The following is a 17,225-nucleotide window of genomic DNA, read 5'->3' as shown; positions in this document are numbered from 1 at the left end:
GCTTCACGTGACCCTGATTGAGGGGGCTAAGCAGGTGCTGCACCTTGCCCAAGGGTGACCTGCAGACTAGCAGAGGGAAGGTGCCTAACTCCACCCCACCACCCATTACTGAAAAGTACAATGTCTTAAATAAAATTGCAGACAGTAAAAGCTCTAACATCTTGCAGTCATTTGTAAAACTTAAGAAAGTTGTCAAGACCAATATAAAAAGAATTTATTCTGTGAAAAGACCTTATTTTGTGGCTCAAACTCTACAATGGTTCCTTCTGGGGGTTAGTAAAAACTGACAACACCAGTGAACTTCAGCCTTCCTGCCAGCTTAACAATATTCGTCCAATTTTTCATGAAGCTAAGTGATCTTACAAATAATCAGTGGTGCCTAATCAATAGGCAGAGAACAGAGCCACATCTGTAAACATTTCAACTATCTGCTGACAATGTATTTTCAATTATCAGTACAATTGAAACATATTCTGTGTTGACAGAAATTATGGAGAATGGAAAATGATATAGTCATTTCTGTTTCATTACAATCTACAATGAAAGCCAAACCATTGTATGATCAGTGTTAATAATATTTTCTTCTGAACAAATACATATCAGGAGGCTTTTGAATTTCAGACAGATTTCTGAGCACCATTAAAATGTTTGCTTGTGGATAATAACTACTTATGGATTGAGCTTCAACTTTTCTTTGAAGAAGTACTTGGCTTCTTGCAACCCCAGGAATCATCTTCTTCTACATTCTGCTGGCAATGAGGACGATATGCTTTTACTCCTGTTCCATAGAATCGAAGGTTATTGATTAGGACAGTGTTGTAAAATGCAGATACATGAGGTGGGAATTGCTTGAGGTGGCTGGAGGATAGGTAGTTTCTGAGATAGTATACTTCTTCTTTCACTTACACATGCCTTCTATGTACCCAGTGCATGAAATTGAGATTTGCAATTCCATCAAAATGCAACTTCAAACAAGCACAGACTGAGGATTCCCAACAGTCAGTGGGATGTTGCAAATTTTCAAGGTGGCTTTGATCACATGTCTTGTCAGCTTGCTTGATTATCTCTTCCTGTGGCAGAGCTCAAAGTATTATGTCTATTTCAGGAGCTCTGCATTCACCATTCAAATGACTTGGCATGCCCAGCAGAGATGAGCATAACTAGGACTTGGAGAGGATACTGACAGTGGTGTGCTTATCTTTCCAATAAGTTCAGATAAGCTTGCAGAGACAAAATAGTGATACATTTCCAATGCTTCCAAGTGCCTGCTCTAAGTAGCACAGGTCCCATATTAAACATATAGGGTTCACTGCTACTTGGTAGAATTTAGCCAAGTCTTGAGATTTTGATCATCAAACAAGCTCTTATTTAATTGACCCAAGGCTGTGCTGGCCACTTTGAGAGTTTCATGAACTATGTCTGTAATCCAGTGTTAGCTTTGCGTAATTGTCCAGGTTTGATTAGAAATACAATTATGACTTTCATCAATTTATAAAAATTTGATGTCATGTTAAATGAAAGAAATCATTGTAAACACAGCTCAATTTCAGCAACAAACCAACACTCTTCCATGAGTAAAGCAGGTGTGTGTAAAGTTTACAAGCCATTAGTTTAAATACTCAATGGTTTCAAGCATTCCTACTCTTAACAAACCAAAGAAGCCATTTTGAGTAACATACACAGGACATTGTACAACTATGACCCCAATAGACTTACAGGTGAAGTGTTGCTTCACCTGGAAGGACTGTTTTGGGCCCTGAATTGTAGTAAGGGAGGAGGTTTAGGGCAGGTGTAGCAATTGTTCTGCTTGCAAGGATAAGTGCCAGGAGGGAGATCAGTGGAGTATTTTGAACAGTTTTGGGTCTCTTATGTACAATGTCTGAAATACATCTTATGGAAATGTTTGTTTGATGATGACCTTCAATAAAAAATAAATTACAAAAAAAAGAAAAGATGTGCTGGCATTGGAGAGGATTCCGAGAAGGTTCACAAGAATATATCGCAGAAATGAAAGGGTTAACATATAAGGGGCTCTCGATGGCTCTCATTCTGTACTTGTTGGAGTTTAGTATTCAGTTTAGTTCAGGTCAGCGCACAGCCATTCTTCACTGAAGCAGCCCAGTCTGCATCGATCAAGATGCTTAATAAATCAAAAAAAGGTGAATTCAGAATCCAGAAGTACATACACTATGAACCTTAAAGTCCCCCAAAACGAGTTCACAGCCCTGCTGATCAATCCTTGCAGCATGGAGCCCAAGTCTCCTGCACTTTCCTCCAAAAATAGTTAGCAAGAGGGTGAGGAAGATCGGTCAATTACATTCAAATGGCACCGAACACCTGCCCGCTCTCATCGATTTCAACCTTGCTCGACGCTTCACTTGGAGTGAAGCAATAGTCAAGCATGGTCTCCAGGCTCCTAGTAGGCCTCTAGGCCACATACTCTGCTTGAAACCTCACCAAATTTCCTCAGAGACAGCAAAGCCACCAGATTGCTCCATCTGCCCAAAATCACACCATCAAAATGTAATTCACAGGCTCCAATCAGACACAGTTTAGTCATAGAATCATATTTGAAAGAAGAAGAAGTAAAATAAGTAGTTTTGTGAACTGTCTGCAGGATGTCACCATTGGTAGCATTGTTTGCTGGTGTCATCTTACGTGAAAGGTTAATTGGTCAATCTAAATTGTCCCATGATTAGGTTAGGCTTTCGTCAGGAGTTCCCGGGCAGCGCAGCCCGAAGAGCCTATCCACATAGTATCTCTGAATAAATAAATAAACACCTGTGGTGTCATTGGCAAGTTTACTGATGGTGTTGGAGACAGTCATGACCACACATCCTTGAGGTTCGCCAATGAGGACAAATTGTTATTACCAATCTGCACTGATTGGGGACTCCTGATGTGGAAATCAAGGATCCAGTTTCAGAGGAAGCTACAAAGTCCTAGATTTGAAGCTTGTTGATTATTAGTTAGGGGATGGTGGTGTTGAACGCCAAGCTGTAATAGATTAACAGTAGCCTGATGTACGTATGTCCAGATGCTCCAAAGCCGAGTAGAAAGCAAGTGAGATTGCATCCACTGTGGACCTGTTGTGATGGTCGGCAAAATTCAGTGGGTCCTGGTCCTTTCTCGAGCAGGAGTTGATTCCAGCCATGACCAATTTCTCAAAGTACTTCATCACAGCAGATGTGAGTGCCACTGGGCGATTGTTGTTGGGGCATCTCACTCTGCTCTTCTTGGCCACTGGTATAACGGATGCCCTTTCGAAGCAGGTGGGAACTTCCACCTCTGGCAGTGAGACACTGAAGTTGTCCTTGAACACACCAGCCAGTTGGTTGGCACAGTTTTTCAGTACCCTGCCATTTATGCCATTGGGACTTGATGCCTTACAAGGGTTCACTCTCTCAAAGGACGTTCTGATGTCAGCCTCTGTGGCAGAGGTCACAGATTTATGAGATGCTCTGCAATTCACATGGCTGTAGGTTTATTCTCCTTTTCAATGAGGATATTTCAAAGTATGATATGTAATATGCACTCATTTGGCACTTTATTAAGCACACCTGTACACCTGCTCATTAAGGCGAATATCTAATTGGCCATTCATGTAGCAGCAACTCAATGCATTGAAACATGCAGACATGATCAAGAGGTTCAGTTGTTTACACATACAACATTCTCTAGAGTTTACAGAGAATGGTGTGAGAAGCAAAATAAAAACATCCAGTGAGCAGTAGATCTGGGGGCACAAAGGTCTTGTTAATGAGAGAGGTCAGAGGACAGTAGCTAGACTGGTTCAAGCCGACAGGAAGGTGACAGTAACTCAAATGGCCATGTAGTGTGCAGAAGAGCATTAATTGTATTAATGGTAAGACTCTTGGCAGTGTGGAGGATCAGAGGGATCTTGGGGTTTGAGTCCATAGGACACTCAAGGCTGCTGCGCAGGTTGACTGTGGTTAAGAAGGGATACAGTGCATTGGCCTTCATCAATCGTGGGATGAGTTTCGGAGCCGAGAGATAATGTTGCAGCTATATAGGACCCTGGTCAGACCCCACTTGGTGTACTGTGCTCAGTTCTGGTCACCTCACTACAGGAAGGATGTGGAAACCATAGAAAGGGTACAGAGGAGATTTACAAGGATGTTGCCTGGATTGGGGGGCATGCCTTATGAGAGTAGGATGAGAGGTGACCTGATAGAGGTGCATAAGGTGATGAGAGGCATTGATCGTGTACATAGTCAGAGACATTTTCCCAGGGCAGAAATGGCTAGCAAGAGAGGGCACAGTTTTAAAGTGCTTGGAAGTAGGTACAGAGAAGATATCAGGGGTAAGTTTTTTTATGCAGAGAGTGGTGAGTGCGTGGAATGGGCTGCCGGTGACGGTGGTGGAGGCGGATATGATAGGCCCTTTTAAGAGACTCCTGGACAGGTATATGGAGCTCAGAAAAATTGAGGGCAATGGGTAACCATAGGCAATTTCTCAGGTAAGGACATGTTCGACACAGCTTTGTGGGCCAAAGTGCTTGTATTGCACTATAGGTTTTCTATGTTTCCGTGTTTCTATGTGAAATCTAAAATTGCAGCCATGGGAAACATACAAGTACAAATACAGTAAGTGCTTGTCAAACAAATGCACTGCCATTTTATATTGCTTTGCACAATACAAGCAAGATGTTACAATTAGAATATAAGCTTCACAATCAAGTTCACTGCTAGTTATATCATTTTCATGTAGATGTAACTTTTGTTAAAATGAAATAAATAAAATGAAAATGGCTTTTGAAAACTTACAGTAAGAAACACATTTTAATAAAACGCTCATCCAATTCTACATCTAGAATTTGAAAATTGCACTAATACACAGAAACTAAATATTTAAATGAATTTCTTGACCCACCTTGACTTGATACCCGTGCAAGAAATGGTATGTATATGTATATTAACAGAACAGCTCTTCTATGCACAAAGGGAAAAAGTTACCTTTGAATGCTTGTTCTCAACATATGCAAGATTATTGAATGCTGGTTTTAGTTATCTCTCTGCATTTAGTTTTGTTGTAGTTAATAGAAGTGAATATATAGGACATAAAACATGGGTCAGTGATACTTCTGTTCTTGTTCAGCATTAGTGACCAAGGTCAAACTTCTCTTTACAGTGTTTCCCTTGTAATTTGTGACTTGCAGAATCACTAGAAAGTGTATTTGGATTGGCATTGTCCCTTTCCTCCACCTAACACATCAGATAAATGCAACAAAGTGTGGTCAGCTGAATGTACAATAACTTCAGTTCAGGGACAAAAGGTTATATTGCTCTTAGCACCAAATTTTGAATTAAGCAACATTTGGCTCAATCCAAGTTTGTCTGCCAGCCAATTTGCTAAAAAAAAATCTTTAATAGTTATTCTGTAAGAAAATTTGCTGTGAAATTTGACTGTGTCACAGTCCAAGCAAAGACGAATTTCTTAAAGGATAATGTAACTGCGACTTCTGGCTTAGCATAATTTGAAATTTACTTGATATAGTATTTCTTCAACTGGGACCCTAAAAGTAACAGCTAGCTCTTTTCTGTCTATTAAAATACCTTTAATAAGGCAATAATTAAAAATATTTATCCTCTTCTCAGCATCACAATCGCTGGCAGCTTCATTTCTCCTCTCAGTGGTTTAGATGGCACAGATATATTATCACACCTAATACCGATCAAATGAAGAAAACTAGTCAACTGAAACTCTTTCAATTACCTTCCTTTTTCTGCCGTCACTTACAATACTGAAAGGCGGCATTTCCATTCATAGTCCATTGGGGCTGAAAGGCAAGGAATTAAAAAGTAAATAACTTCGGTAGATGTGCAGCCACCTGTTAATTCTCTATTGAATTAAAATGAAAGTGAAAAAAATTAAATTGAGAAAATGGAAAGCTCCAGATTGAACTTAGAAATAAAACATGAAAATGCATTGGGAGGGGTTGAAATAACTCCAGTGTTTCTCATTTTGAAAATAGATCAGGTTTAGCCTGGATCGGTCAGTAAGATAAATGTCAGAGCAAAAAATACACATACTGCCTTATTGTAAACTTTGTTGTGCAGCTGCCTTTTTAAGAACTTCAGACATAAACTATTTGCGGAAATTCTTTGAATAATTACTGCTCAGATCAAAATCAGAACCAGAATCAGGTTTATTATCACTGGCAGGTTTTGTGAAAGTTGTTAATGTAGCAGCAGCAGTACAATTCAATACATAATATAGAAAGAAAAAAAAGTAAATCAATTACAGTTTTATATATATATAGTGCAAAACAGAAGTCATATAAAAAAGTGAGGTAGTGTTCATGAGTTCAATGTCTATTTAGGAATCGGATGGCAGAAGAGAAGAAGCTGCTCTTGAATCGCTGAGTGTCTGCCTTCAGGCTTCTGTACCTCCATCCAAATTGTAATAATGAGAAGAGGGTTCAATGTCCATTTAGCAATTGAATAGCAGAGGGGAAGAAGCTGTTCCTGAATCACTGAGTATGTGCCTTCAGGCTTCTGTACCTCCTTCCTGATGGTAACAATGAGAAGAGGGCATGTTCTGGGTGATGGAGGTCCTTGATAATGGATGCCCCCTTTCTGAGGCACTGCTCCTTGAAGATGTTTTGGAAACTATGCATACTAGTACCCAAGAAGGAACTGACAAATTTTATAATTTTTTGTAGCTTCTTTCAATCCTATGCAGTATATTGCCCTGCCCCATACCAGACAGTGATGATGCCTGTCAGAATGTTCTCCATGGTACATCTATTGAAGTTCTCAAGTATTTTAGGTGACAAACCAAATCTCTTCAAACCCTGAATAAAATATCACCACTGCCTTGAGATTTTGCTCACTTTCCATTTAGTTTTTCTCAAAGTGTAGATTCAGTGAAGAAAAAATATCTTCAAACTCTTGCAAGAGTAAAAAAATAAATATTTATATTATTTGTTCTCATATTGGTTGATCTATACAATATAAGCTTGTAGTGAGAGATGGATGATTTTGACATGTTCATCTGTCATTCTTTTGGATTCTGATTGAAAGAGCTGAAATGTTGACTGTTTTTCTCTCACCTCCTCAGTATCTCCTGTTTTCATTGGCCTGTGATGTCAGTGGAGATGGTGGGAGTGATGCAGAAGGAGCCAGTGTGAAACCAAATCTATGAGTACAGCTTGATTGGCTGGGCTAAATCAAATGGAAGTATTCTTGATGAGAATGTCCAATGTTTCCCTTATAGATGCTACAAACTGTTCACAACTTAAGGCTGCATTGGATGTGGTTATGGAGTGGGTGGTCATATGAAAAAAAATCACGATGAAGAAATTTAATTGTATTATTTAAGCATTATTAACGTGAAAGGTATAGCTTTAGCTCAGTGTAAGGTGCATAGATAACCAAAACTGAAGATGACAGCCACCAGGAAAACTAAAAACTTGGATAAGATCAGTAGTGGTTATATTATAGTCTTGCAGAATTTGTCACAGCACTATAATTTTGACATCTGAAGTGTAAGTCCATGTGTGGTTTAAAGATGAATAAGGTTAATCTCCAGTTACTGAATATAGTCAGTTTAATATTTGAGCTTGTATGTTGAATATCTACATTGAAGCAATTCACAGCTTCTAAAAATGCTAAATGTTTTCCAGGTGATGTTTAATGTGCTTGTTGCATCTCTACATAGTCACAAAATCTCAGAATGTTAGAAAGTGCATTGACCATCAAGAAGTTTAGCCGAGTACCGAGAGTGCTGAGGATACCAATCCAAAGAGGCACTCAAAGTTACAGAATGGAAATGTCCATTTCAGATGTCCACTGTGGGGAAGTGTGGAAGCTTTCCTCAGTGGTTTTGGTAGACATCCATTCATTATATATGCATAAAATAGATTTAAACTTTGTTCCATATCTTCTTATAGAGCAGCCTCAAATGGAAAACCTCTGTGACAAAGGCACTGAAGAAGAAATCCAGGGAAGGCAGATGAAGTACTACCAATCATCTCAAACTTTCAGGATTTTCTTCTATGCTCTTGATTATTGCCTCATTCCATCAAAGGCGCGCTACTAGTTGTAGAGAAGACGATCAGTGATTAGGTCAGCTGACTCTGGAGAGGAAGGTGGAAGAAAATCATCTGGTGTAAAGCAATTATCACAACGTGCTAGGAAGTTTACTATTACATGATAAGGTTTAGATGATGAGGTAAGAGGTCAGAGCGGGTAATGGAAGGAGAGGGATAAGGAAGAGAAAAATAGTTTATCAGAAGGAGAAATCGATGCTCATGTCATCAGGTCAGCGGCTGCCCGGATGGAATACAAGGTGTTGTTCCTCCAACCTGGGAGTGGCCTCATCATGGAAAGGGAATTGAAATTAAAACTTTTTGGAACTGAGTGGAGGTGCTTGACAATTTTTGACAGGTCTCACCAGTGTAGAGGAGGCTGCATTGGGGGCACCGGATATAATAGACGACCCCAGCAGATTTTGAACATGGAATATAGAAGAGTACAGCACAGTAACAGGCCATTCAGCCCACATTGTTGTGCCAAACCAGCTAAAAGGCAAATCAAATCATCCAACACTAATCACTCCTACCTACACCACGTCCATATCCATCTTCCTTACATCTATGTACCTATCCAAACATCTCTTAAAAGCCTCTAATGTTTTTGCCTCTACCACCATACTAGGCAGTGCATTTCAGGCATCCAGGACTCTCTGAGTAAAAAACTTAACCCTCACATCCCCTTTGAACCTACCCACTTCATCTTCAATGCATGCCCTCTGGTATTAGACATTTCAACACTGGAGAACAGATATTCTGTCCCCTCTACCTATGCCTCTCATAATTTTGTAAACCTCAATCAGATCCCACTCAGCCTCCAAAACTGAGAAAGCAATCCAAATTTATCCAGCTTCTCGTGTTAGCACATGCCCTCTAAATGAGGCAGCATCCTGGTGCACCCTCTCCAATATTCTTCCTATAGTGGAGTGATCAGAACTGTTTGCAATACTCCTGATGTGGCCCAGTCAAAGTTTTATAAAGTTGCAGCATAACCTCCTGACCTTTGAACTCTTGAACACAATGCCTTGAAATGTTACCTTAACTGGAAGGACTGCTTTGGGTCCTGAATGGTGGTGAGGAAGGAGGTGCTGGTGTAGAACTTCAGCCACTTGCATGGATAAATGCTGGGAAGGACAAATGGATTAGAGAATCATGATCCTCACAGAAAGTGGAGAGTGAAGGGGGGGGGAGGTAAAAATGCGTTTGTTGGTAGGATCCCTTTGAAGATGGTCGAAGTTGTGGAGAATGATGTGTTGGATGTGGAGGCTCAAGGGGGAAGAACAAGAGGAACTCCACCACATTTAAGGCAGCAAGAAAATGGGGTGAGCGCAGATGTCTGGGAAATGGAGGAGATACGGGTGAGGGATGGTCAAGATAGCCATGGGAATTAGTAGGTTTATAAAAGATGTTGGTCAGCAGTTTGTCTCCAGAGATGGAGACAGATCAAGAAAGAGGAGGGAGGTATCAGAAGTGGACCAAGTGAATTTAAGGGTGCAATTTGATGAAATTGACGAGCTCAACATGGGTGTATGAAGCAGCACCAATGCAGTCGTCAATGTAACGTAGGAAAAGTTGGGGAGTATTACCAAGGAAGGTTTGGACTATTGTACATAGACTGTTCTACATAGGCAACAAAAAGGCAGGCATAGCTGGGGCACATGCGTGTGCCCATGGCTATCCCTTGAGTCTGGAGAATGTGGGAGGGACTGAAGGAGAAATTGTTGAGGGTGAGGACCATTTGTGCCGGATGGAGGAGTGTTGTGATGGAGGGGAAATAGTTGGTTCTTTTATTGAGAAAGAAGCTGTGAGCTATAAGGCCTTGTTAATGAGGCTAGAAGTGTATTGGAACTAAACATCCATGTTGAAAATGAGGTGGTCAGGGCCAGGGAATTGAAAGTTAGTGAGGAGATCGAGAGCATGAGAAGTGTTGCAGATGTAGGTGGGAGGGGACTGATCAAAAGGGAGAGAATGGAGTCAAGGTTTGAGAACATGAGTTCTGTCGGACATTGGTAGGCAGAGACAATGGGCCTACCTGCACAGCCAAGTTTGTGGATCTTGATAGAAGTGAGCAGTATGGGGTAAGGGAACTAAACTTTCCAATGATTAGAGATATATAAAAAGCTGATAAAAAGTCACTTAAAATTACAAACAAATTAAGCAAAGTAGTAAACACAAAGTACACTGCAGATGCTGTGGTCAAATCAACAAGTACAAAAAAGCTGGATGAACTCAGCAGGTCAGGCAGCATCCGTTGAAAGAAGCAGTCAATGTTTCCTGACGAAGGGTCTCGATCCAAAACGTTGACTGCTTCTTTCAACAGATGCTGCCCGACCTGCTGAGTTTATCCAGCTTTTTTGTACGTGTTAATTAAGCAAAGTAATAAACCATTAATACCAATGAAAGCAAAACAAATAAGCATTCTTTAAGTGTAGGTTTGTGCCACCATTCGAATAGATTGGACCATGCTACTTGTACCACTTGTGGTCATTGTAAAGCTGAGGGTGTGAGTACAAAGTGATTCAGGATTTCAGCTCAGTATGTTACAGAATGGCCCTGAAAATGGTGTGGGGACCAATGACATAAAAAGAGGTCAGGTATGTCTGCATCTAGACTTCAGGCCATTGTATAATTCCATTCTCTGCTGTCCACAGACATGACAAGTCCACTTACATGTACACATACTGTATGCTTTGAGGCAGCTTTGATTCGGTGATTTGAGCCTGTGTGTGTGTACTGCATGCACCCAACTGGACTGCAAATGATTGCCTCAAGCCACATTATCAGCCTCTAGTGGTTGTTAACTTGCTTTAGTGGTAAAACAGATTACCATAGAAGGAAGGTACTCTGCAAATCCCTTTCTAACTGGAATTATGTACAGAGGAAGTGGAATATGTAACCTATAAAAAGAATGTTCGTGTATTTGGCAAATGGCCAAGTGGTTATGGCTTTGGGCTAGCGATCTGAAGGTTGTTAGTTCGAGCTTGAGCCGAGGCAGTGTGTGTGTGTGTGTAATTGAGCAAGGAACTTAACCACACACTGCTCCTGCACGTTTATAGCCCAGTGGCAGTGGTTGGTGCAGTATGGACAAGACAAGACAAGATATATAGCTTATAGCAACTTGCACCACAGGAAGCTTGGTAAACCTCTCCACTTGCTAGTTTTTTGAACAAATTGCCTCAGTGACATCCCTTATACAAGTAGATACATCGCTGATATTTTCATCATTGGCTTCGGAGAAGGTAACAATAACAATTGTTTTGCTGACGACTGAAAATGTGGTTTTCTGCCTACTCAGATTCAGTTGACAGATTTCAGTGATGACCTTCCTAAAGCAGAGATATCTCAAACACTGAATTTTGAATTTTGATGTGACTATTCTCCCCTCAGCCTCCAGACTTCAAAGGAATGAATTTAGTGGCAAAGTGCAATATGCTGATGCTACTTCATTAGACATTTAACACTCTTTGGCCAATGAAAGATTTGGAGGAAAGTGAGACATTTATGTCGTTGCTGTTTGTAAATTGGCTACTGCAATCATCATCATCCTTAATTCTAATTAGTTGGCTATAAAAGCACTGTATAAATGCAAATTCTTTCTTGTTGTATCTCCCAAGGGCACGGGCAATAGACCGTATTATACAGGAAAGACATCGATGGCCTTGAAACCTACTTGAGAGGTTACGATTAAATTTATTCTCATAAGATTAATGACATTGCTTCCTTCTTACTTATTCATGCACTGAAGGAATATAGAAGATGATATCTAAATCGATTTTCAGGAGGTGTTTTGACACATAAAAGTGTGGTTAGCAAAACTGAGGCTTGCTGGATAAAAGAGTCAAAGTCAGCCTGGGTAAAAAATTAGTACAAGGCAGAAAGTGGAGTCATAATAAACAACCATTTTCAGATTGGCATTTTATATCTGGCTGTGTTTCTCAAGGGTTAGTTTTAAAAATATACTGAATAATGATAATGTTTTATTATTTTATTAAGAGATTCAACACAGGAATAGGCACTTCTGGCCAAACATACACCCATGTGACCAATTAACCTACTAACTTGTATGTCTTTGGAATGTGGGAGGAAACCGGAGCACCTGGAGGAAACGGGGAGAATGTACTGTATGTACAAACTCCTTACGGGTTAGTGTCTCGATCCATTGGCCTATTTCATCAAATCCCACGAGGGCCTGTGACCATCTCTGTCCTGGCTTCAGGAGAGGGCTGTTAGCTGATATATTAATATGCAATGTTCCCCCTAAGGTTTAGTTCTTGTGCACAAAAGAATTTAAACTACATAAAAAGTTGTCACCCTCTACCTCGTTGGCATATTAAGTATATTTCACAATGATACACAATCACATTTCCTCTTCTGGATTTTGATGTGGATAATGTTGACAATGTGGAGTTTGCTATGATTTGGCTGCAGATTTTAGAAGTGGCTTATTTATACAGTTTTTATTGAAGAAATTATTCATGTTGTCACTGGGCATAAAAATGAACAGCACAAGATTTTTGCGCACACTGGTCCTTACAAATTAGAGGGAACATTGTAAATAAGCATAAAATATGTAAATGCTATATTTGAACCAAGATCTTGATCACAGATGGAAAGTGCTATATACTATTCCATTTACCACCACTTGAAGGATGTGAAAACCCAAGGGAGGATATGAGAGATATTTACAAGCAAGCTTCTAGGAATGAGGTTACAAGTTTTAAGCTGGGAAACAGATGTTGTTCTCTTGGAAAATGTTTGAGACAATTGAATAACTCTTAGATGCTGGAAGTCTAAAATAAAATCAGAAGATTCTGAAAATGTTTGGAAGGTTCGGTCAGGTTTGTGGAGAGAGAAAAGTAAGGTTAATGTTTTATATTGATGAGGTCTCTGATGAAACCCTCTGTTTCTCTCTTGACACGTGTGAACTATCGTGCCAAGCATTTCCAGCTGGTTCTGTTTTTATTTAAAGTTGAAAAGCAACAAAGGTTTCTATATATTTACCCTATTAACAGATGCTGCAAGTTGAGAACCCAAGTGACCACAGATTCAGAGATGCTGAAAAGAAATAGCATGGGGATGGTGTGAAAAGGGTGGGTGATTTGAGAGAAAAAGAAATCACCTTTATTTTAAATAGACATAACGGGAACAGAATGGTGCAGCTACCAGAAATGCAACCTCACCACTCCAGGGAACTAAGAGTAATCCTGACTTTGGATGCCAACGGAATGGACTTGCATCTTCTCTCCGTGACCACATGGGTTTCCTCTGGATGCTCTTATTTCCTTCTACATTGGAAGGACATGTGGGTTGAGTGATTAACTGGCTCTTATACATGCCCCCTTGTGTGTAGATTAGTGGCAGAATCTGGGAGATGGTAATGGGAGTATGGGGAGAATAAAAAAAAAAGATTAGTATAATAATTGTTGTCGTAGACACAGTGGGCCAAAATGCCTATTTCTGTGCTGTATGATTCTATAATTATTTGATTACATTCTAAAAGGGCAGATAAAGCAGATTAACTTGGAACTTACTAAAGGAAAGTAGATAGGCACGAAGGAAAGGAATAAGCAGGGCACTGGGGAACGGGCAGGGAAATGGAACTGAGCTATGAAGCAACAAACAGTCTGCTGGAGTAACTCAGCAAGTCTCTTTTGCTCCAATACGAGTTTACCTCCACTGGCTGGGCTGAATGGCTTTCCTCCATGAAGTGTGAATACACTCAGTGGCTATTTTATTAGTCACCTACTGTATGTTCATGATTTTCTACTGCTATAGCCCATCCACTTCAAGATTCAACATGGTGTGCGTTTAGACATCACTGTTGTAATGTGTGGTTATCTGAGTTACTGTTGCTTTCCTGTCAGTTGTACCTGTCTGGCGATTTTCTACTTCCTCTCGTTAACAAGACATTTTCACCCATATAATTACTGCTTATTGTATGTTTTTTTTTGCACCATTCTTTGTGAACTCTATAGACTGTTGTGCATGAAAATCCAAGGAGATCAGGTCTTTCTGAGAATCTCAAACCAGTCTGTCAGTCATTCCACAGTCAACGTCACTTAGATCAGGTTTCTTCCCCATTCTGATATTTGTTCTGAACAACAACTGAACCTCTTGACCATGTCTGCATGCGCTTATGCATTGCGTTGCTGCCATATGATTGGCTGAATAGATATTTGCATTAATGAACTGGTGTACAGGTGTACCTAATAAAGTGGCCACTGTGTGTATGTAATGATTTAAAGCCAAGAATAAATAACTTCATTTTACAATATTAAAGTGTAGTTTAGCTTTTTCTCAAAGTGAAGGGTGCATCTACTGATTTCATTTTGTTACCACATTACAGTGAAGTAACCAAAATAGTCTGAACAGAAGCCAGCAGAACGATGTCAGGGGCGATTAGCTGCATGTCTAATTGTAACAGGCTGAACATTTGAAAGCTTTACAAGAGAGCTTTAATCTGGGGTTTGGTTCATACAAAAATATGCTGCCTAACATTCATAAATCAGCAAGGACAGTCCACATTACTGAAGCCATATAAGATCTTCAGCTTTCCTTCACACTTCGCAGAGTCAGGATAGCTTCAATGTGTGTCACAACCCAGGAGTAACTGTTCAGATCTGCGAAAAACTTTTTCAAACACATGAAAGAAGAATGTAATTATAACCCATATTTGATTGTCAGATTTGAATTATCTCACATCCATCTTCAGAAAATGTTTGGAAATTAGACCTTAAATGCAGACAGTGAGAAATTTTTGAAATGCTGAGCAGTTTTAAGACAGAATTAAATGTGAAGCATGAATATAGAATGACACCAATGATTGTTGTTACGTTCAGAGATCTTGGAAATATCAACTTAAGTGATAAGGAAGACGAACTATGTTGGAAATCAAAAAGGAAGCATGGACATTATGCAGCTAACTAAGTAGAAAGAAAACTGTTAAGAGCCATTATAGATCCTTTCTGTGAGCTGTGTGGTAGGATACCTTCACAAAACTTGCTACCTGGGTCTTGGTTCTGTTTTAAACCATTTCTTTGTTGCCAACCTTCCGTACCAGTGTCATTACACGGCTGTGAGCTCTGTTTCCTGATGTGTGCAGTCAATAAATAAATTCATACCTCTAATAATGCTCTTTGCTGAACTTGCATTCACCCATTCCACTTGATTGACTCAGGACTGGTGGGCACACTCAGTTCTCCATTAGTGTTTGTATGAGCACTTGAGAGGACCCATTTCATTTCTGGCTCAATAAATGAGACACATTCTAAGCTTGGAAAGTGAAAGCCATCACTTACAGGATCTACTTTGGAACCCTGTTTGTGAAGACTGCTAATTTATTTTGCAAAACTGGTACCAGCACATTGAAATCCTGTTAGCGTTTATTGCTTCAACAATATTAGGAATAAAATGAAACCAACTGAAAATACTGGGCATCCTGTAGCACAGCTTTGTAATTAGCTGGAAGATCTGAGCTAAACTGAGCAGAGCAACTTGTCTTTGAGTGTGAATTTACCCTAGCTATCCAAAGCTCCAACATCATTAATGTTGAAGCAGCAGTTATACAGCATAATGCGGCCATAATCACTGCTGCCAACCTCTCATTACAGTAAGGGAGAATTTCACTTAATTTATGAAGCTATATCCAGCTCATAATGAAAGGTGTGAATTATTTTAAAACTGAAGCTTTAAACATGCTGGGTGGATAACAGCAGATGAATGTTGTCTTAAAGATACAGAAAATGTAGAGTAGGTTACATGGTCAGCACAACATTGCGGGTTGAAGGGCCTGCAGTGTGCTGTAGATTTCTATGTTCTATGTTCTAAGTAAGGGATATGATCAAAATAAAATCTCTCAAAAGTTTATTTTTGAAACTAGTCCCGAATGAAACAAATCATAATGATGTGCAGGGTAAGCACTTCTCCCTGTCCATCTTTCCTTTGCCATGGGATTGAACTACTAATAGTTGGGGGAGAGCCCGACACAGGTTTTCAATAAACAATAACAGAGCAGAATTTCTGAGCTGATGGAATTGAAAGATTACAAGAGTATAATTGCTGATACTTGCATAACCATTGTCTAATTTGTGACCTTATCCCCCTGATTTCATTGTTGACTCTTTGGGCTGTGTAGCTCTTATAGATAGCGGGGTCAAGGGATATGGGGAGAGGGCAGGAACGGGGTACTGATTGTGTATGATCAGCCATGATCACAGTGAATGGTGGTGCTGGCTAGAAGGGCCGAATGGCCTACTCCTGTACCTACTGTCTATTGTCTACAGTCTATTGTATGTATTGGAGGGGAGCATTGTGGAATATTAATTAGCTAACAACCTGATAAGCACAAACTCTGGAGACTAACCAGATCCCACCTTCCAAAGGTCATTTCTGGCTCAGTGGTCATTCCAGCAATGCTGGTGACTGGCCAGATCACCTCTCTGACTGCAATGTAGTTGACAGGCTGTCCTTTTTAAGGTAAACTCTGTTGGCTGTAATCAGCTGTCTCCAAGCTCCACCTGTGAAACTGAATAAAGTTTACGCCAGCCCCTCCCCACTGACAGTTTTGAGTATGTAGTACTTGTCTTGGTTCATTTTTGTCTATGATGGATCAGGCTACGTTGCTTTGAAACCCTTGTAATAGATCTCAAATCTTCATTGACTGATTCCACAGGTCTGTCTCCATGTAACCAATTTTGCGACTTTCACCCTGCTCCTTTGACTGAAACATCTCCATTCTAGTTGTTTGTTGTAAATTTATACAGTTAAGCAGCATATTCTCACAATGGAAAAATCAGTTATTGGAAGATTTACCGTTGTCACTCATAGCTCTTATAAAATTAACTGTGGACTTATCTGCATTTTGAAGAGCTGATCAATAAGTTTCATGTCTACTATGAAAATTCCCAAATACTTGAAGGGTGAATACAGAATTGTTGGAGTAATGATTACTATTGTGAATTTCACTCAAGGTTCAGAGAAGAGATGGTCAAAATTCAACAACTATGTATCATCTTTTCCTATATACTGTTCAGAATCAATTGAAATGAGGATCTGTAATCAACTTAATTAAATGCTGCCACAAATATTCCAATAATTAGACTGTGTAAAAGACAACTCTATTGAGAATGCTTTGTTTCTTTGCTCAGTTTACTTAATCACATTTAAATGT

This window comes from Hemitrygon akajei, chromosome 6 (assembly GCF_048418815.1).
Source record: "Hemitrygon akajei chromosome 6, sHemAka1.3, whole genome shotgun sequence".
Taxonomy (NCBI): domain Eukaryota; kingdom Metazoa; phylum Chordata; class Chondrichthyes; order Myliobatiformes; family Dasyatidae; genus Hemitrygon; species Hemitrygon akajei.
The sequence above is the reverse complement of the archived record's forward strand: the minus strand, read 5'-3'. Positions refer to the sequence as shown.